The sequence below is a fragment of the Callorhinus ursinus genome, unplaced genomic scaffold (genome assembly GCF_003265705.2).
Source record: "Callorhinus ursinus isolate GAN/ISIS: 27379988/994484 unplaced genomic scaffold, GSC_fseal_2.0 scaffold10, whole genome shotgun sequence".
Classification (NCBI taxonomy): domain Eukaryota; kingdom Metazoa; phylum Chordata; class Mammalia; order Carnivora; family Otariidae; genus Callorhinus; species Callorhinus ursinus.
This window is the reverse complement of record NW_027397072.1, coordinates 54444581-54465932: the sequence shown is the minus strand read 5'-3', so window position 1 is coordinate 54465932 and position 21352 is coordinate 54444581. Positions and strand designations below refer to the sequence as shown.

At 36.8% G+C, this 21352-nt stretch overlaps 1 protein-coding gene across 1 annotated transcript in view; it reads right to left on the bottom strand.

Moving 5' to 3' along the window:
- Positions 1 to 21352, bottom strand: part of PPP3R1 (protein phosphatase 3 regulatory subunit B, alpha) — a 71923-nt gene that overhangs the window by 38170 nt on the left and 12401 nt on the right. The window lies entirely within an intron of this gene.

Sequence of the window (21352 nt, the reverse complement as noted above, 5' to 3'; positions counted from 1 at the left end):
TTGTCTACCAAACTATAACACACTGGAGACTATCAAGGCTCTAACTGAATTCAATTTGGGACAGAGCTCAGAAAAAAAGCTTCTCCTGCCACCTCTATTTAAATGAAGTTTCCTGAGACTGTAAAGCTCTTAAAAAGAAAAAACCAAAAACATTTATAACGGCACTAAAACAATTTTCTATATGCTGTGCAACTAAAATAAGACAAATATTCATTGGAAGGTGGGTCTAACGTAAGATAGCCAATTCAAATTTTTTTAAGTCTTATTTCATGGATAAACTCCACGTTAATATGATTTATCTGAATTCCTATATTTATAAAATATATAAAACCAACCATCTGTTTTCTATACAGGATTCCACTTGAATCTATTTAAGGAAAAAAAGAGCTCTAAAAAAACTACAGACCTTGCCCAAAGCTTACATTTAATAATTCTTAATGAACTGAGCCCAGGGACGTCAAGTACCTGGTGGACGATCACACCATTTTGATAAGTTATAAAACCAGGAGTAGTTCTAAATCTAAAACAGTAAAAACTCCAAGTACAACAGACTCACATGAGGTAAAAATCATGAAGATCTTTTAAAAAGTCTACAGAATTTAGCGGCGCCTGGATGGCTCAATTGGTTAAGCATCCTACTCTTGATTTTGGCTCAGGTCATGATCTCAGGGTCGGGGGATCAAGCCCCGCATCCAGCTCTGGGCTCAGCACAGAGTCTGCTTGTCCCTCTCCCTCTGCTTCTCCCCCTCCCTCTGCTTCTCCCCAGCCCCGTCTCTAAAATAAATAAAGTCTTAAAAAAAAAAGTCTACAGAATTTAAAATAACATAAATTGAGCTTTTAAAGTTCAGTGATAAAATCAGAGTAGCATGCATCCTATATTCATTCCATTTACCTAACCTTGACCTTGTCTAGCAATGTGTATAACAGGATTAACATATGAATATAGAGATTAAGAAATTATTTTTTTTAAAGATTTTATTTATTTGAGAGAGAGAATGAGAGAGAGAGAGAGCACACGAGAGGGGCGAGGGCAGAGGGAGAAGCAGACTCCCCGCTGAGCAGGGAGCCTGATGTGGGACTCGATCCTGGGACTCCAGGATCATGACCTGAGCCGAATACAGCCTGAAAAAAACATTTTAGTTTGGCTCATTAGCTTTTAAACTCCTAAAAGTATCTTATACTATGTAAATTTGAGGTCTAAGAAAGGTTACCAGTAAATTAGCATCCTCAATTCTTATGTCACCAATAATTAGTCTTTCCCTTGAAAATTATAGCAGATATAATTTTTCAGAACTGGTTAATTTTAGGTTACTTTATCAAATATTTTAAAAATAGAAGAAAGAGCAAAAATTAATAAAATGTGATAGTAATGAGAAGAGACAGAGTTCTTGCTTATTCCACCTATTACTGGATTTAAGATTCTTACCACGATTCCTATCTTTTACTGCCTCACATATTTCATGCCTAAATTTTTAAAATACACTTTTTTAAATTTATTATTTATGTATTTATTATTTTTTAAAATTCTGTCTATCTCGGGACGCCTAGGTGGCTCAGTCATTAAGCGTCTGCCTTTGACTCAGGTCATGATCCCAGGGTCCTGGGATCAAGTCCCACAACAGGATCCTTGCTCAGTGAGGAGCCTGCTTCTCCCTCTCCCTCTGCTGCTCCCCCTGCTTGTGCGCTCTCTCTCTCTGACAAATTAAAAAAAAATTTTTTTTGTCTATTTATTTGACAGAGAGAGAGAGCAAGCACAAGCAGGGCGAGTGGCAGGCAGAGGGAAGAGGAGAAACAGGCTCCCTGCCAAGCAGAGAGCCCAATGCGGGGCTGATCCCAGCATCATGACCTGAGCCGAAGGTAGACGTTTAACCAACTAAGCCACCCAGGAGCCCCTTAAAATACACTTAAAAAAAAAAAATCTCATTCTACTCTACCTTAAGAGTAAGTATGTTTCTTGAGAGGCTCTCAAAAAAAACAATACAATTAATACTTTGGATTGTCATTCTGAATTGGGTTGTTGTTTTTTGTTTGTTTGGTTGGTTTGGGTTTGGGTTTCTTTGACAATAATGATTAATATTTTAATCATTTATCATTTAATCACTTAAAATATTTTAATATTTTAATTGTCTTAAAACTGGGCATGGGGCGCCTGGCTGGCTTAGTCAGTAGAACATGAGACTTGTGATCTCAGGCTCATGAGGTCAAGCCCCACACTGGGTGTAGAGATTACTTAAATAAATAAATAAAACTTAAAAAAAAAGTGAGGGCAAAAAGGTTATATGGTAGCTTCATGGAGAACTCTGAAACCAGGTCCTTGTTTCTTCAACCCACTGACCTTTATAATGTTATCAATTCTTTATAAATAATACCATCCATCCTCTATGTTTATCATTCCCAGCTAGCCAGCATCCACAAAACCCAAGGACCAGACCAGCTGGAGCCCTTCAGTGCTTCTCCACTAACACTGAATGCCTCATCTGTCTCCCAAACTTAGAACCCATATACCCAAAAGATTACTTTGACCTCAACCTGTCTAATCTTGTGCCCAGCAAAAATATCTTTCAAATAGTAAGGCAAATACTTTCCCCAGATAACCAAAAACTAAAAGAATTAAGCTCCAATACACATGCACTACAAAAAAAGTCACAAGAAAATTCTTCAGGCAGAAGAAAAATGATACTAAATGGAAGTTTGGATCTAGACCAAGCAATGAAGATCATCAGAAATGGTAAACATGTTATGTAAATATAAAAGACTTTTTTCTCATTTTTAAGTGTCTTTAAAATATAACTGTTTAACACAAACATAACAAAAATGTATTCTGGGGTGTAAAATGTATACTGTAGAAGTAAACTGTATTACAAGGGCAGCTCAAATATGAGACAGAAGAAGGATGTATGTTGTCAAGATCATACACTATGAGGGAAACATTACAATGTTATTTGAAAGTAGAGCATAATGTTAAAGATGTATATTATAAACCCTAGAGCAACCACTTTCTAATAAAAAGATAAATAAAATGGTATCATAAAGAATACTCAATCCAAAGGGAGGCAGATAAATAGGAAAAAAGAAACAAAAATCAAATGTGGAAAAAATAGAAAGTAAAATAGCAGGATGGCAGATTTAAATCCAAACATTTTGAGAATGATATGATGTTAAGTGTATCACTCTTAACAACTACAATTAAGGGGCGCATGGGTGGCTCAGTCGGTTAAGTGGCTGCCTTCGGCTCAGGTCATGATCCTGGAGTCCCGGGATCGAGTCCCACATCGGGCTCCCTGCTCAGCAGGGAGTCTGCTTCTCCCTCTGACCCTCCCCCCTCTCATGTTCTCTCTCTCTCAAATAAATAAATAAATAAATCTTAAAAGAAAAAAAATAAACAGGTCAGAGCTAGGTGAGCCCTTCACTTGTGGAATCTGATGCTATCTCTAGGTAGATGATGTCAGAATTGAGTTGAATTATAGGATATCCAGCTGATGTCCAGAAACTGTGTGCATATGTGAGGAACTCCCACCACCACACTATAATTAGGTCTACAAAAAACACACAGGAACAGAGTTTCAAAATAAATGAAATTAAACACTTAAAGAACATAAGGGCAAACAGTCAATCATTTGGGGGATTTTAGTATTTCCCTCACAGTAACTGATAGAAAACCAGTAGAACAACAACAAAAAATCAACAACACACTATCAACCAACATGTCCTAAACCAGCAGAATATTCTTTTCCAATGCACATGGAACAATCACAAAGACATTATTCTGAGCCTAAAAAAGTCTCAATAAAGTTGGAAGGTCTAAAATCATGCAGAATATATTCTCCCATTAGGATGAAGGTATTTGGGAATATTCAAATTTGGAACAAAACACAATTCTAAATAATAACCCATGAGTCACAGAGAAAATGACAAGAGAAATCAGAAAATATTTTGAATAGAATGAAAACAGAACCTATCAGAATTTGTGGGATACAGGTTAAGCAATGTTTTGAGGAAAATGCTGTTACAAGAGAAGGTCCAAAACACAATGATCTGTTCCCAAAGTAAAAAGCTAGAAAAAGAATAAGTTAACCTAAACAAAGAGAAAACTAGAAAGAAAAAAATGAGAAATTAATAAAATAGAAGTAGACAAACAGAAGAAAAATCAATAAAGACAAAAACCCATTTTTTGGAAAAGATCAGTAAGTAAACCCCCAAGGCAAATCAACACAAATCCTGTAGACATTACAAGAAAAATAAAGGAATTTTCTAAGCAACATTATGAAAACAAATTTTATAATTCAGATGAACGGACAAGTTTCTTGAAAGACAGTATATGACAAAACTGACTCAAGATAAAAGAGAAAAGCTGAACAGCTCTACAACTATTAAAATACACTGAATTTGAGTTAAAAACTTTCCTAGAAAGAAAACTACAGACCTGGATGGCTTCACTGGTCAATTTGACAATGTATTCGAAGAAAAAACATGCCAACCCTACACAAATTCTTTCAGAAAGCAGAAGGGGAAAGGAATATTTAACTCATTTAATGAGGCCAATATTACCCTCATACCAAAATCAGACAGTAACATTACAAAAAAAGAAAACTATACTCCCATGCTTCTTCATGACAACAGATGCAAAAATCCTTAACAATATTTGAGCAAATCCAGAAAAAAAATTTAAAAGTAAAATTCCATGACCAACTGAGGAATATCCCAGCAATCTAAGGTTGGTTTAATATTCCAAATCAATGTGATTCACTACACTGACTAAAAAAGAAAAAACACCATATGATCATCTCAACAAATACAGTAAGACAAATTTCAACACCTATTCATGAAAAAATAAGAACCACAATCCAGCAAGCAAAGGATCTTCCTCAATCTATAAAGGCTATCTACAAAAAGCCTACAGTTAACATCATACTTAATATGGGGAAGACTAAATGCTTTCTCCCTCAGATCAGGAACAAGATATCTGCACTAGTGCAATCAGGCAAGAGAGAAGAAATAAAAGGCATACAGATTGGAAATAGGAAGTTAAACTGCCTTTACTTGCAGATAACATGATAACATGTATGTATGTATGTACATAAATACTAAACAAACTGCAAAAGACTATCAGAACCCAAAAATCAAATGCATTTCTATATAGACTTAAGTAGCCAAACAAAGGAACAATGTTGACGGAGTTACACTGACTTAAATAATTATTATAAAGCTAGAGTTGTTAATAGAGTGATATTGGTTTAAGACTAGACATAAAGATCAACGCAACAGAATAAAATGTAAACACACATACACAAAAAGTTAAGTGTTTTTGACAAAGGTGTCCAGGTAATTCAATGGGGGAAAAAAAAACCTTTGCAACAAATGATGCTAAAACAAATGAATATCAGTATTTAAAAAGGGAAAAGACAAAACACTTGAGTAGATACTGTATAACAAAAGACACAGACACAGCAAATAAGCAAGATGAAAAGATGTTTCACATCATTAGACATCAGCCAAATGCAAATTAAAACTACAATTAGATACCACAATACTTGCAACTAGTATATATATGCCTAGAATTTAAAAACTGACATACCAAATGTTGCTGAAAATGGAGAACAAATGGTTATGTGCAAGGCAGAATTCTAAGATGGCCCTCTCTGAAATTCCCAGCCCTAGGTATACAAACATCTTTTCCCAGTTACTCAAATACTAATCTAGGTACTGGCTCAAAGGGATTTTGTACATGTAATTAAGGTTCCACATCAGTTGACCTTAAGATAACATTATTAGGGTGGGTCTGTTCTAATCATAAGAGCCTTTTAAGAGCAAAGAGGGGAAGTCAGAGATTCGAATTCAAGACTAGGGATTGCACCACATGCCACTGAGGGCAGGCAGCTTCTTCTAAGGGCTGAGTGTAGCCTCCAGCTGACAGTGAACAAGTAAATAGAGATCTCAATCCTACAACAGCAAGAAACTGAATCCTGCCAACCTAAATGAGCCCGGAAACAGATTCTTTCCCAAAACCTCCAGACAAGAGAGCTCACTCTGGCCAACACCTGGATTTCAGCCTTTTGAGTCCCTGAAGAGACACCCCATTTGAACTTTGACTTACAGAACTATGAAATAATAACTAGGTGCTGTTTTAAGCCACTAAGTTAATGGTAATTTACAACAGCAATTAAGACCCAGACATATAGTATATGTGGGTAAAAGTAAAAATGCTGACGTATGTTGAAGATATGGAACAAATGAAATTTTTATACACTGCTGGTGGGAACCCCAAATGACACAGCCATTTTGGGAGAGTATGATGGATTCTTACTATTAAGTTTAATGTAACATTCAGAAATGAAAACATGTCCATGCAAAGATTTGTACACATATGGCCACAGAAGCTTTGTTAACAGCCCAAATAAACAATCTAAATGTGCATCAGCTGTCAAATGGATAAACTGTGGTATATCCAGACAATGGAGTACTAACTCAGGAAAAGGAAAAGACAACTCATACACACAACAACATAAATGAATCTCAAAAGCAGTAAGTGAAAGAAGCCAGGTACAAAAGGTTACATGCTGCATGATTCCATTTTTAAGTACTAGAAAAGGCAAACTATAGTTACCAAAAGATCAGGTGTTAAGAGGGTCAGTGAAAAAGGGTATCAGGTAACATTTTAGGGTGACAGAAATGTTCTACACATCTTGATTGTGGTGGTGCTTACAAAACTATACATTTGTCAAGACACATTAACTATACACTTAAAATTGGTTAATTTTACTATATGTAAGTTATACCTCAATAAAGCTGGGTTTTTGTTTCTTTCATTTATTTGAGAGAAAGAGCGTGTCATGTGTGCGTGCACAATCGGGTGGAGGGGGGAGAGAGAAAGAGAGAGAGAATCTCAAGCAAATACCCCACTGAGTGTGGAGCCCCATGCAGGGCTTGATCTCATGGCCCATGAGATCACGACCTGAGCCGAAACCAAGAATTTGACACTCAACTGAGCCACCCAGGTGCCCCTAAAGCTTATTTTTTAAAACTCTGTAGGAGTCTCAAGTATAATGGAATTGCTTCTAACTCATAGATTTAAATCCTTACTTTTTAAAAATTTCTCATCACTTTCTTTAAAATAATAGGTTTCCTGTCATACTATTATTCACAATGAAAGTATATCAAATTTTGTTTATAACCTACATACTCATTTCAAGGTAGCAAATTATGTAATTTTTAAATTTTACAGTATCATGAGAAACCAGAAACTTACAGTAATCTTGATTCTTATAATTCTTTCATCCTTTACTTAGCCCCTCCTCAGAGCTTAAATTCCATGAAGGCAGTTGTTTTATTATCTTTCGATATCCCTTCCCAGATTTAACACTGTCCTAAATTTATGCAAGGAAGTATTTTATAGGTGCATGTAAAAATCCAGATAGCCTTAAGGAAATTGGTTTAAGTGGCGTGTTAAGCATCAATGTATTATATAACATGGTTAGATTAAGGACATACTAAGAGATTCAATAAATTCTTAAAAGTTCAGTTATTAACTTTAGATTTCTGCTTTCCTTAATGCTCACTTTTCATAATGAGTATCTATTAAGATCTGGATCTCCATACACTTTACATAAGCAAGCAGTACTGTAATACGTAAGTAATATTTATATAGTTCCCAAGAAAAGCCTATAACCAAATAAGACAATGTTGTCACCTCTTAAAGTCTCCTAAAGATAAATGTCTACATATTCTGACAGCAGGCCCTTTGAAAAGTCTAAACTTTACAGTATGCATCTATAAAATTTATTTTTATTCTCTCACATCTAGACATTTCAAGATCAAAGTAACTCTAAACAAAATGAGATAAGAGATCCAAAAATACTTTCTCCATTTCTTTGCCAGAAAATTTCTTTAGAAATTAAATTCCTATTCCTCCTGATCTAATGTGTATCAAAATTGATAATCACAAGATGGTAAATTTTAAAAATACTAAATAATATGGACTTGAAGAAAAAGTTAGAATCTAAATGTCTTCATCTGCTGAAAGACAAAAGTTGGCCAACTTCCCACAGTTAATGTAATTTTTATAAGGAAATCAATTTCTAGGGTAAAATCACTGACCATTTTTTTTTTAAGATTTTATTTATTTATTTGACAGAGAGAGACACAGCAAGAGAGGGAACACAAGCAGGGGGAGTGGGAGAGGGAGAAGCAGGCTTCCCGCGGAGCAGGGAGCCCGATGCGGGGCTCGATCTCAGGACCCCGGGACCATGACCTGTGCTGAAGGCAGACGCTTAACAACTGAGCCACCCAGGCGCCCCATCACTGACCATCTTAATGCCTGTTCCAGGACACATATTCCTTACTCTCAGAAGTATAAAACAAGATGTGAACTGTGGATGGGTAAATTTGGGTGAAAGGAAGTAAAAAGATCAAAAGGACAGAACCAAGAAACAAAAATCGCTAATATCAGTAGACTAGTCTCTGTATCAAGCTGAGTTCACAAATACCCCTCACCCTAGACACTGACTTCTCCATACAGGAAATAAGAAAGTTTGACTAGATGATTTCAAGGGGTACTTCCAGCTGTATCGTTTTTTGTTTTTTGACTGCTAATGAAGATGCTAGACATATTTAAATATAGGAGAAGAGGAGGGAGGGAGAAAGAGAGCGAGAACACAGACATGGAACGTCAAGAAACTCCTTAAAGCATCCTGTTGGTCCAGGAGACAAGGGTTTCCCAAATAGGGTCTGCTTAACTTTGTATTATGTTCTTTTGTAGGCCAGTACAACAATCAGCATAAGAAAAGAAGAGGCAGGAGCACCTGGGTGGCTCAGTTGGTTAAGCATCTGCCTTGGGCTCAGGTCATGATCCCAGGTGGGCTCCCTGCTCAGAGGGGAGTCTGCTTCTCCCTCTCCCTCTGCACCACCTCCCCCAAGCTCCCCCCCATGCTCTTCTCTCGCGTCACGTGTGCGCACACTCTCAAATAAATAAACAAAACCTTTAAAAAAAGGGGGGCAATAAATCTCAGAAACAGAAGTTCTTAGCAATACAAATCAAACATGACCTTGGTTATGGCAACAAATCTGGCACCAGGGATCTTGTGTATACTCTATAAAAATTAGTTATGATGCTATCATATGGCAGAAATGTTCGCTAACACGGTATACCATTGTTAAACAGTGACTAGTCTTCCAACAGAAGTCAAGAACATCTATACTTGTCAAATTATTTTAGGAGGAAAACAAAACCCTAAAATTTTCTAGTCTGATCAATGCTGCCAAAATTATACTCTGTAACTACACCTAGCAAATGTTTGAGGGTACAAAATGTTAACTATTTTAAAGACCCTACTGCATAAAAATATAAAGATCCTACCACATGATGGGGCCTGAAATAGTGATACCTGTTACTCAATCTCACAGTTTAAAATGTATCCATTAAATAATATCTAACGTAACCAATCCTATTTTTCTTTTCTACCCAAAATTAACCATGATTTTTGTATGTTTATCTTGTATCCTACAATCTTGTTGAACTCATTTATTAGTTCTAGTTTTCTGTTGTAGATTTCCCAGAATTTTCTATGTAGACAAACATGTCATCTACAAATAGGGAGGTTTTTTTTCTTTCCAATCTGTATGCCTTTATTTTTTTTCTTGCCTATTCCAGTGGGTAGAACTTTCATCACTATGTTGAAAGAGTGGTGAGAGCAGGTATTTACTTTGTTAATGATCTTATAGGAAAAGCATTCAGTCTCTGCCATTAAGTATAATGTTACCTATAGGTTTGCATAGCTATTCCTTATCCAACTGAGTTAGTTCCCCCCTCTATATCTATTTTTATTTTTTTAAAGAAACTATGAATGGGTCCTGAATTTTATTAAATGCGTTTTTCCATCAAATTATGTGATCATGTGATTGTTCTTTAGCTGTTAATACAGTGGATTATTTATATTGAGTTTCAAATAGTGAACCAGCTGTGCATCCCTGCAGTGAGACATACTTGGTAATGGCATTCAATTTTTTTTCCCATACTGCTTAGTTTTATTTCTTGACCATTTTCTTAAAATTTTTGCATTACACTGATATGGGAAAATTGATAGTTTTTGAAATGTTTTCTTTGGAGGGGTATCAAGGTAATGCGGACTATTCAAATTATCTATTTCATATTGGGTGAAGGGTGGTAGTATGTATTTTTCAAGGAACGGGTCCATTATATCAAAGATGTCAAAATTATGTATGAGCTGTTCATCTTATCTCCATATTATCTTTTCCATGTCTGAAGGGCCTATGGTGATACCCTACACATCATTCCTGATACTGATAATTTGTTTCTTCTTCTAATCCTCCCAGTCTTGCTAGGGGTTGTCAATTTATTGATCTTTCTGAAGAACCAGCTCTTTATTTCATTGATTTTTCTGGCTTTTGTCTTCAATTCCACTGATTTCTGTTTTTATCTTTATTCCCTTGTTCTTTGCTTTAGGTAGATTTTGTTTTGTTTTGTTTTAAGATTTACTTGGGAGAGAGTGAGAAAAATTGAGAGCACAAGCCAGTGAGGAAAGGCAGAGAGAGAGGGAGAAGCAGACTCCCCGCTGAGCAGGGAGCCCAATGTGGGGCTTGATCCCAGGAACCTGGGATCATGACCTGAGCCAAAGACAGACGCTTAACCAACTGAGCCACCCAGGCGTCGCTTGATTTTGCTTCTTTTTTTTTTCTTCTTCAGATTCTTGAGATGGGAGCTCAAGATTACTGACTTTCTTTCTTTTCTAAAATGCGCATTTAGCACTGTAAGTTTCCTTCTCAGTACTGCTTTACCTACATCCCACAAATTTCAATGGGTTGTATTTTTTTTTTAAGATTTATTTATTTAAGAGAGAGAGAGAGACAGAGAAAGAGAGCATGAGCAGGGGTAGAGGCAGAGGGAGAAGCAGGCTCCTTGTGGGACTCAATCCCAAGACCCCAGAATCGTGACCTGAGCTGAAGGCACATGCTTAACTGACTGAGCCACCCAGGGGTCCTCAATGGGTTGTATTCTTAGGGGGTTTTTTTCACTATAGTCATTCTCCAGTGCATGGAAACATAGGAAATACTTATTAATATTTTTGAATTATCACTGAAATATGCTTTTATAATTTATAAAGTAAATCCCTTTTTGTAATTTCTTTGAAAAAATGTATGAAGGTCCAAACAACTGTTATATGAACTTTAAACACAGTCCATTTGCCAATTAATCTTTGGGCGCCTGGGTGGCTCAGTCGTTGGGCGTCTGCCTTCGGCTCAGGTCATGATCCCAGGCCCCCATATCAGGCTCCCTGCTGGGCGGGAGGCCTGCTTCTCCCTCTCCCACTCCCCCTGCCTGTGTTCCCTCTCTCCTGTCTCTCTGTCAAATAAATAAATAAAATCTTTAAAAAAAAAAATCTTCCTCTTTATGCCAACCCGAAGTTTTTCCAGGACTGAAACTGAGTATACGCCCAAAAAGTTGAGAATGATATCTTAAGTGTTCGATACACTGTAAGCAATTAATGAAAAGGATTTAAGAATAAGATTTCATTCCCAAAGGTGTAAAACACCTCTCAAGTAGCAACAGATATGTGACAAAATTTTGCTTTACTAAAGCAGAGATCTTGGAGTGCCTGGGTGGCTCAGTTGTTAAGCATCTGCCTTCGGCTCAGGTCATGATCCCAGAGTCCTGGGATCGAGCCCCACATCAGGCTCCCTGCTCCGCTGGAAGCCTATTTCTCCCTCTACCAGCCCCTGCTTGTGTTCCCTCTCTCGCTATGTCTCTCTCTGTCAAATAAATAAAATCTTTAAAAAATTTAAAAAATTTTAAAAAAATAAAGCAGAGATCTTTCTCAAAGTCTAGGTTTACAAAAACAAACAAAAACCTGCTGGCTCTTTTCATCTGGTTTTACTTCTAACAATGACATTATTTTCATCAAATTAAAGACAATTCTTTACATAACTGCCTAATATCCTTCAGACACTTCAGATGCACTAACTTAAATTTCAATTAACTACCTTAGTTCAAACTAAACATGCAATACAATAAATGTTACTTTGTCTAGTTCTCATGGATGACTTTTTTAAAGGTAAAAGCTGAGAAAGAAATCTTTAATAGTTTTGTAAATACCGACAAGTATGGAAAAAAGGAAAGTTTACTGAATACAAAAAAAAAAATGAAATCACATTTATGTTCTGGGCACTCTTTTAGAGACTTTACATACATTATCTCATTTATCTTCCAAACAATTTTCTGGTCAAATGGGGGTGTCAAGGGCAAACAACTTGCACAAGGTCACACAGCTGGTAGTGGCAGAGACCAAATTTGAACTCACGCTAATATAATTCCCGTAATATTCTCACCAATATATGACAAGGCTATATCCTTCCTGTATTATATAAGAAAAGCAGGAAATTACCGAAACCATTTTCCTCTCATCTTAAGTGACTTGTCACTTCCAACTTACACTGGCACAGTGTTCATATATCTAACATTGTAGTCTCAGTCACAAAAACATGACAACAACAGGGTGTGAGATAGGTGGGGACAACTGAGAAGAGGAGTAAAGGGATGGAAAATATAAAACACTATTACATGGAAACTGTCCAGAAACCTGGAAGGAGCAATATTAATTTGGTACTGTATTTTATCCCCAAACAAAATAGAAAACTCTGTAAGCATAGCATTTTCAGTAATTATAATTAAGAAAATAATCTCAGAACAGAGGAAATAAAATCCTAGTAGTGGCACAGTTCTGGATGACACTAAGAGACCACCCTGACTATGGCCAAAGTAAGTAGATGAAATATACAGTACAGGTTAGTCAAATGAAAGGTCAAGAAACACTAAAGCAAAGATGTACATAAACACCTGAAGTGAAGGGGGGTCCTGAGGGAAAATGTGTCAGAGGTACTATATTTTGAATGAAAAACTGGAGTATCCAGAAAGATGTCAGTTGATAACAATTCAAAGATATAAAAGGAAGACAGAGGAAAATGACTTTGCATGAGAATTAAGAATGATAATCTGGGCGCCTGGGTGGCTCAGTCGGTTAAGCGTCTGCCTTTGGCTCAGGTCCTGATCCCAGGGTCCTGGGAATGAGTCCTGCATCCAGCTCCCTGCTCAGTGGGGAGTCTGCTTCTCCCTCTCCTCCCTGCTCGTACTCTCTCGCTCTCTCTCTCTCAAAAACAAAAAAAATTAAAAAAAAAAAAAAAAAAAGAATGGTAATCTATCAGGGATCAGCAAACTATGGCCCCAGGTCATATCAGGCCTACCATCTCCTGGGGTTCAGCTTTGTTTTTTTAGTGACATCTTTAATTGAGACATCACTGACCTATATTAGTTTCAGGTATACAAGAAGATCCAAATTTGTATATATTGTGAAGTGGTCACCACAGTAAGTCTAATTAACATTAGTAACCATAAAACAATCACAAAATTTTTTGTGTGTGATGACAACTTTTAACATCTACTCTTAACTACTTTCAAATATGCAATACAGTATTTTTAACTACAGTCACCGTGCTGTATTATCTCATGACTTACTTTATAACTGAAGTTTGTACCTTTTGACCACCTTCATCCATTTCACCTACCCACTATTTCCTGCCTCTGGCAACTACCAACCTGTTCTCTGTTATCTATGAATTCGGTTTTTGGTTTTGTTTTTAAGATTCCAGAAGTGAGAACATACAGTATTTGTCTTTCTCTTATTTCACTTAGCATAATGCTCTCAAGATCTCACCCTGTTGTTGCAGATGGCAAGATTTCCTTCTTTTTTATGACTGAATAATACTCCATTGTATATATACACACACCCTACTTTCTTCATTCATTCACTCATCCATCCATAGATGGACACTTAGGTTGCTTTCATGTCTTGGCTATTGTAAATAAGGCTACAATGAACATGAGAGTGCATACACCTTTTAGTGTTTTAATTTCCTTCAGATAAATACCCAGAAGTGGAAATTGCTGGATCATATAGTTCTATTTCTGATTTCTTGAAAAACCTTCATGCTATTTTCTACAATGGCTGCACCAATTTATAGTCCCACCAACAATGTACAATCGGATTCCCTTTTCTCCACATCCTTGCCAACACTTATCTGACTTTTTGATAACAGCCATTCTAACAGGTGTGAGGTGACATCTATGGTCTTAATTTGCATTTCCCTGATGATTAGTGATGCTGAGGATCTTTTCATGTACCTGTTGTTTTCTTTGGAAAATGTTTATAAGGATCCTCTATTTTTTTTAAACTGGATTGTCATTTTGCTATTGAGCTGTAGGCTCTTTATATATTGTGGATAATAACCCCTTACCAGATATATGATCTATAAATATTTTTTCCCATTCAGTTAAGTTTCCTTTTCATTTTGTTGATGGTTTCCTTAGCTTTGCAGACGCTTCTTAATTTGATGTAGTCCTACTTGTCTATTTTTGCTTTTGTTGTCTTTGCTTTTGGTGTTAAATCCAAAAAATCACCAAGACAGATGTCAAGGAGCTTACTGCCTAAATTTTCTGCTAATTTTATGTTTTTAGGTCTTATGTTCAAGTCTTTAATCCATTTTAAGTTGATTTTGTGTACGGTGTAAGACACTGGTCCAGTTTCCCAAACATCATTTATTCAAGAGACCATCCTCACCCCACTATATATTCTTTGTTCCTTTGTCATAAATTAATTGACCACATATATGTGTGGGTTTATTTCTGGTTTCTCTATTCTATTCCACTGATCTATGTGTTTGCTGTTATGCCAATACCATGCTGTTTTGATTACTATAGCTTTGTAAGGGTCTGGCTTTTTAAAATAATAGCTTTATATTGAAATATAATTCATATCCCATATAATTCATCCATCTGAAGTGGATGGTTTTTAGTACATTCAGAGTTGTGCAGCTATTACCACAAATTCCTCAGTCACTCCCCATCTCCCTGACTCACCCCACCACTCTACTTTCTGTTTCTATATATGTCTATTCTGGATATCACATATAAATGCAATCATACAGTATGTGTTCCTCTGTAACCAGCTTCTTTTACTTAAAATATTTTCAAGGTTCATCCATGTAGTATAGCAAGAATCAATACTTTTTTTATTGCCAAATGATATTTTGTTGTATGGATATATCACATTTTATTTAATCTGTGCACATTTGGGCTGTTCCCCCTTTTTTGGCTATTATAAATAATTCCATATAAACATTCATGTACAAGTTTTTCATTTCATTTCTTATGGGTATATACTTAGGAATGGTTATACAGGTTAGATTATATAACTTAGGTTATATAGTAACTCTATGTTTAATATGCTGAAGAGCTGTTTCCTAAAGCAGCTACATTTACAAACCCACCAACAATGTTATACGGATTCTGATTTCTCCATATCCTCACCAACACTTATGTGGTCTTTTTGGTTATAGCCACACTAGTAGATATGTAGTGGCTCTTTGTGGTTTTGATTTGCATTTCCCTAATGATACTGAGCCTCTTTTCATGTGCTTATTGGATATTGTTTATCTTCTCTGCATAAATGTCTGCTCAGATCTTTTGCTCATTTTTCATTGGCTTTTTTATTGCTGAATTGTAAGAATTCTTTACATACTGTGGAAAGAACTCTCTAACCTATGATTTGTAAAAATTTTATCCCATTCTGTGGCTTGTCTTTTCATTTTCTTGGTATCCTTTGAAGCATAAAAGTTAATATGTATGATGTTTATCTTTTTCTTTTGATGTTTGTGCTTTTAGAAATAATTCATCACCTGCGTGTACATTAAAGTTTTTTTGCAACACAGCTATGCTCATTTGTGTATTATCTATAGCTGCTTCAAGCTACAATGGCGGAGTTCAGTAGTTGCAAAAGACTGTATGGCCCACAAAGCCTAAAATATTTACTGTCTGGCCTTTTACAGAAATAGTTTTCCAACTTCTTCCTTCACCTGAAGGGACTGCAAGGCAAATGATATCCTTTGGAAGGAAGCAGACTTTTGGTTATGGTAAACTAGGTATAGGAAATATTTTTGTAAAGAGGCTGACAACACAGGGCTATAGCTACATACTGGTGAGGGAAGAAATACAGTATAACATCAAAAACCAGATATAGGGACACCTGGGTGGCTCAGTCGTTGAGCGTCTGCCTTCGGCTCAGGTCATGATCCTGGGGTCCTGGGATCAAGCCCCACCATCGGGCTCCCTGCTGGGTGGGAAGCCTGCTTCTCCCTCTCCCACTCCCCCTGCTTGTGTTCCCTCTCTTGCTGTGTCTCTCTGTGTGTCAAATAAATAAACAAAATCTTTAAAAAAAAAAAAAAAAAACAGGTATAATTTTCACTGCCTACAGTCCCATCAGTAATCACTGACTTCTGTTCAGAATACCAAATAAAATACTGAAGTGATTTTTACTACATAAGGCCTAGCCTCTGGTGATAGAAGGTAAGCTAGGGAGTTTATAAGAACTGACTTGAAGGAAGGTGGTCAAAAGGTACACACTTTCAGTAATAAGAGAAATTAAGTATTAGGGACGTAACATACAACACAATGACGAGACCTAGCACAGCTATTTGATATGTAGGGCAATTACTGAGAGTTCTCATCACAGGAAAAAAAAATTTTTCTCCTCTTTTTACTGTATTTATGTGAGATGAGGGATGTTAAATGAACCTATCATGTCAATCATTTCACAATATACGTGAATCAAACAATCATGCTGTATGCTTTAAATTTATACTGATGTATGTCAATTATTTCTCAATAAAAAGGGGAGTTTGTATGGGGGGAGGATGCACTTAACTGCCTGAGTAAGAAGTTTGGTCTTTTTCTGGTATGCAAGAAACATGGAAAAGACAATGGACCTTAAGAAAAAACCTGTAATGAGGCCTGCAATCTAATAAAAAGAGACACTTGAGGAAGTGCTCTCTGCTTTTCTTCAGGCAGGTGTTAAGTGTCTGAAATTGAGGTGGCCCTCTTTGGACAAGTGGAGCTTTAATGTGAAGTGCATATATGTCCCTGATGAAACTGGATGAACTCTGAACCACCCTGTAACTCTGATTCTAGGCTTCTCATTTTTTGAGATAATACATTCCTTATTATTCAGGCCACATTTATTTGGGTGGGTAGTCTGTTACTTAGAGCCCAACACTCAGATACACTTTCTACTTTGTTAATGAGTATATTACTGGACAGAGAGCCACAAAGAAATCAGAATGAAATGATTATGAAACCCAGATCTGCCAAAAAGTACGACATACTAGTTTTTAGTACATTGATTTTTAAAAAATTTAAACAGAGGGGTGCCTGGGTGGCTCAGTCGGTTAAGCATCCAACTCTTGGTTACAGCTCAGGTCATGATCTCAGGGTCATGAAATCCAGCCCGCGCCGGGTTCTGCACTGGGCGTGGAGCCTGCTTACAATTCTCTTACCCCCTCTCCCCCCTCCACCACTCCCCTGCACTCTGTCTAAAAAAAAATAAAATAAAAATAAAAATTTAAACAGCATTTTGCATTTTATCAAGCATCTTAGATAACTACCTTACTCAGTACCCACAAGAACTCTGAATCAGTCAGTCTGGTGGCCATTTTACGAGTATTTATTTATTTGTGTGTGTCTGGGTGTCTGTGTGTGTGTGTGTATAAATTCAGCAAACTCCATTACAGGTCTTCCAATTCTCTAACCCATGCATGTTCCACCACATTGTATTATATCTCACAGCATCAAACAAAATTCACTGAAAGCAACGCAACAACAAAATGATTTTCTCAGCACTTAACTGTTTGACATTATCTATAAATAATGTGACCCAAGTGAATAATAAAAATGTCCAAATAGCTGCTACAAGTCAAGTTCAAGCAGAGTAATCAGAAGAAATCTATAGCACCTTATAATGGTTCTACTAAAACATATATTAGCGTGTATGTATGTACATGTATACATATATATTTTATTGTATTTTAATTTTATACATATATGCATACACATACACTGTAATTTTTTCTTCCACATGCCTGACTCAGTCCATGCTGTGAAGTCTCTGGGAGTCTTTTTTTCATCTTTATACCTAACACTAAGTTTGATATGTGTAGTAGGCAAACATAAATGTTTGCTAAATTAAGAAATCAAAGATTTAGAATAACAGTCTCATTTTATCAGCTGTTCTAGAATATATCTAGTACAAAAATGTTATGATAAATCAGCTTACGTAAATAAAAATGTTATTTACAAATTTTGAGTTTCCTTTATGAAAAAGTTTACTTACCACTTAACAAATGAAATAACATTCTCACATGCAACTGACAATTTACTCAGATATGTAAAAAAAATCTTGATGCATTAAGGAAATCCTGTAACTTTTAGAATCAATAGTTTCCTTTCTAGAAGCTTTCCCATTGTGCTAATGCACTTAAACTTTCTAATTGTTTATTCATAGGACTTTCAGAGACCTTCACAGCCCTAGACAATAAATATAACTAACCCAGCTGTACCTTTGCTGACTTCCCAAGACAGCAGGAAAAGTGTCTACTTATACCTATCCATCATTTACCTTTATAGTCCATTAGAATGGAAGGGGACTGGCTTTCCAAACATGAATAAAAATGCATCCCCTGCTTCAGAGGAGCCCACAGGTTAGGGGAGGCAATTAAACACATTTCCAAATAGCCATTAATTGCTGGAGGGAATTGGGAAAGTTTTCACAGAATGCCACTGGAATAGGGTCTTGATGTTTGCCAGACAAAGGAGAAGCACAGTGCAGATGGAAGAAAAAATAAAAACAAAAGCACCAATAAGAAAAAAAAAAAAAGATGAGGCACTTGAGAACCATGTCTCACTTGGTTATAGCATAAAGATAGCTAGAAATAAGGATCAGAACATGAGTGTCATGCAAAGAAATTTACATTTTTTAAAGGTTTTATTTTTTTTTAAGATTTTATTTGTTTAGGGCGCCTGGGTGGCTCAGTTGGTTAAGCGACTGCCTTCGGCTCAGGTCATGATCCTGGAGTCCCGGGATCGAGTCCCGCATCGGGCTCCCTACTCAGCAGGGAGTCTGCTTCTCCCTCTGACCCTATCCCCTCTCGTGTGCTCTCTCTCTCTCATTCTCTCTCTCAAATAAATAAATAAAATCTTTAAAAAAAAAATTTTATTTATTTGACAGAGAGCACAAGCAGGGGGAGCAGCAGGGAGAGGGAGAAGCAGGTTCTCCACTGAGCAGGGAGCCTGATGTGGGGCTCGATCCCAGGACCCCGAGATCATGACCTGAGCCGAAGGCAGATGCTTAACTGACTGACCACCCAGATGTCCCAGGAATTTAAATTTTTAATATAAGATGTAGCACTGACTTTCAAATGAGACAGTGGCATGGATTTCCTTTTCAGAAGAAAAACTGGCAATATGAAAGAAGGAATGAAGAAGGAAGAAACTGGAGGCAAAAAGAACAAAGCATTAAGTACGCTATGGAAATGGTCCACATGAGATCTAAATGAAACTCTAACAATGCCAGTGGCAATAGGGATAAAGAAGCTGATAAAGAGGCACTGGGGGATCTAAAAGGGAAAACCGTTTGCTATAACATGATACTTAATGTTCCTGAAAAAACTTCATGCTCTTAAAACTACACGTTAAAAATAACATGGCTTGGGGTGCCTGGCTGGCTCAGTGGGTTGAGCATGCGACTCTTGATCTTGGAGTCGTGAGTTCAAGCCCCACCCTGGGCATAAAGCTTAGTTAAAAAATAAATAAACAAACACAAACAAACATGACTTAAGAAAAACAGAGTTGGAAGCAGACACTCAAAGCCTATGCAATCAAAGTACTAACAAAACCAACAAAAATCCTATTAAGTATAGTTAAAGATGTGCTAACCAGTAAGTATGGGATTTTTTAAATGCACAGATCAAAGTAACAGAAAAAAGGGATATTTGAAACTAAGAGAAACAAAAGAAAAATGGACAAACACCTGAGGGAATTATGCAATAAATTCTTCCAACATAAGTAAATGGCCACACTGAGTCAAGAGGAAGAATGTGAGCTCTATGGATAGTATACAATACTGTTATTCTTCAATAGTTTGCCACCTTTCGCTGCTAGTGTTTTGGATTCAGCTGCCACTACTTAACAGCATGAAGCATTAATATGCTGGGAATATTATAAATACATTTTCCTCTTTATCAAAAATACATGAACCAAAATGGAATTCCTCAAAAACCCCCTCTCATAAGTGATTGAGCCTCCTACCCCCACACCAGGTCAGGCCAGTATTCCTATGTTATGCTCTTTCAGTATTATACTCTTTCAGTACAGGATGCAACTGATGACTGCTTAAGACTTGTAGTAAAGGAGAGGGCGCCTGAGTGGCTCAGTTGGTTAAGTGACTGCCTTAGGCTCAGGTCATGATCCTGGAGTTCCAGGATCGAGTCCCGCATCAGGCTCCCTGCTCAGCAGGGAGTCTGCTTCTCCCTCTGACCCTCCCTCCTCTCATGTGCTCTCTCTCATTCTCTCTCTCAAATGGATAAATAAAATCTTAAAAAAAAAAAAAAGACTTGTAGTAAAGGAGAGAAAAAAAGCATACCAGGTTTCCAGATAGGAGTGAATGAATAGATACTGTTTCTAGGAAGAAAAATTAGAGAATAAATGGAAGCATGAATAGGAAGACAATAATGAATGTGGTTTTAGTTATGATGAGTTGAGGTGATTGACAGACACCCTCATTTAGATAAATACCCTGTAAGCAGTCAGATTCATGGACTCGAGCAGAAAAGAATGAAGGTATGAATCATCAGTACACAGGAGATGATGAAACTTTGAGAATAAACAAAGAATTTATGCATTCACTCAATTCACTCATTCAACAAATGTTCCTGTAATATGGAGGGGTCTATCCTGGCAGCTGGCGTAACATAGGAAGACGGTCTGACCTGGCATGGTGGTGGGAGGCTCAGTTCCTTCCTTGAGGGACTTTTGAACCATTCCAAACATAGCCTATGCAAAAGGCTCTGATGGTAGAATAAACAGATGGCAGAATAAATCTAGCATACAATACTGAATAAAACATTCACAAGACCAAGTTGCTAGAGTATAGAGAAAAAGCAGGAACATGGTAAAAGAAGCTGAAGTAAACAACAAGTAGAACCTATTGAGTCCACGCACTATGTTAAGGTGATGTTAATCCTATAATATATAGGATTTTAATTGGAAAAGTGATACAATCAATATTTAAGAGGGCCTTGGACCAAACCCAGAAGAGAAGCTAACAACAAAGATTAAAAATGGTCAGAGATATAGAACAGCAACTAGCAGAAAATGCCACAGAAGCCAAAAAAGGAAAGAACTCCAAGAGTTTCCAACAAATTCCAACATTACAAAGAAGTCCAGTAAGAAGAATGAAGA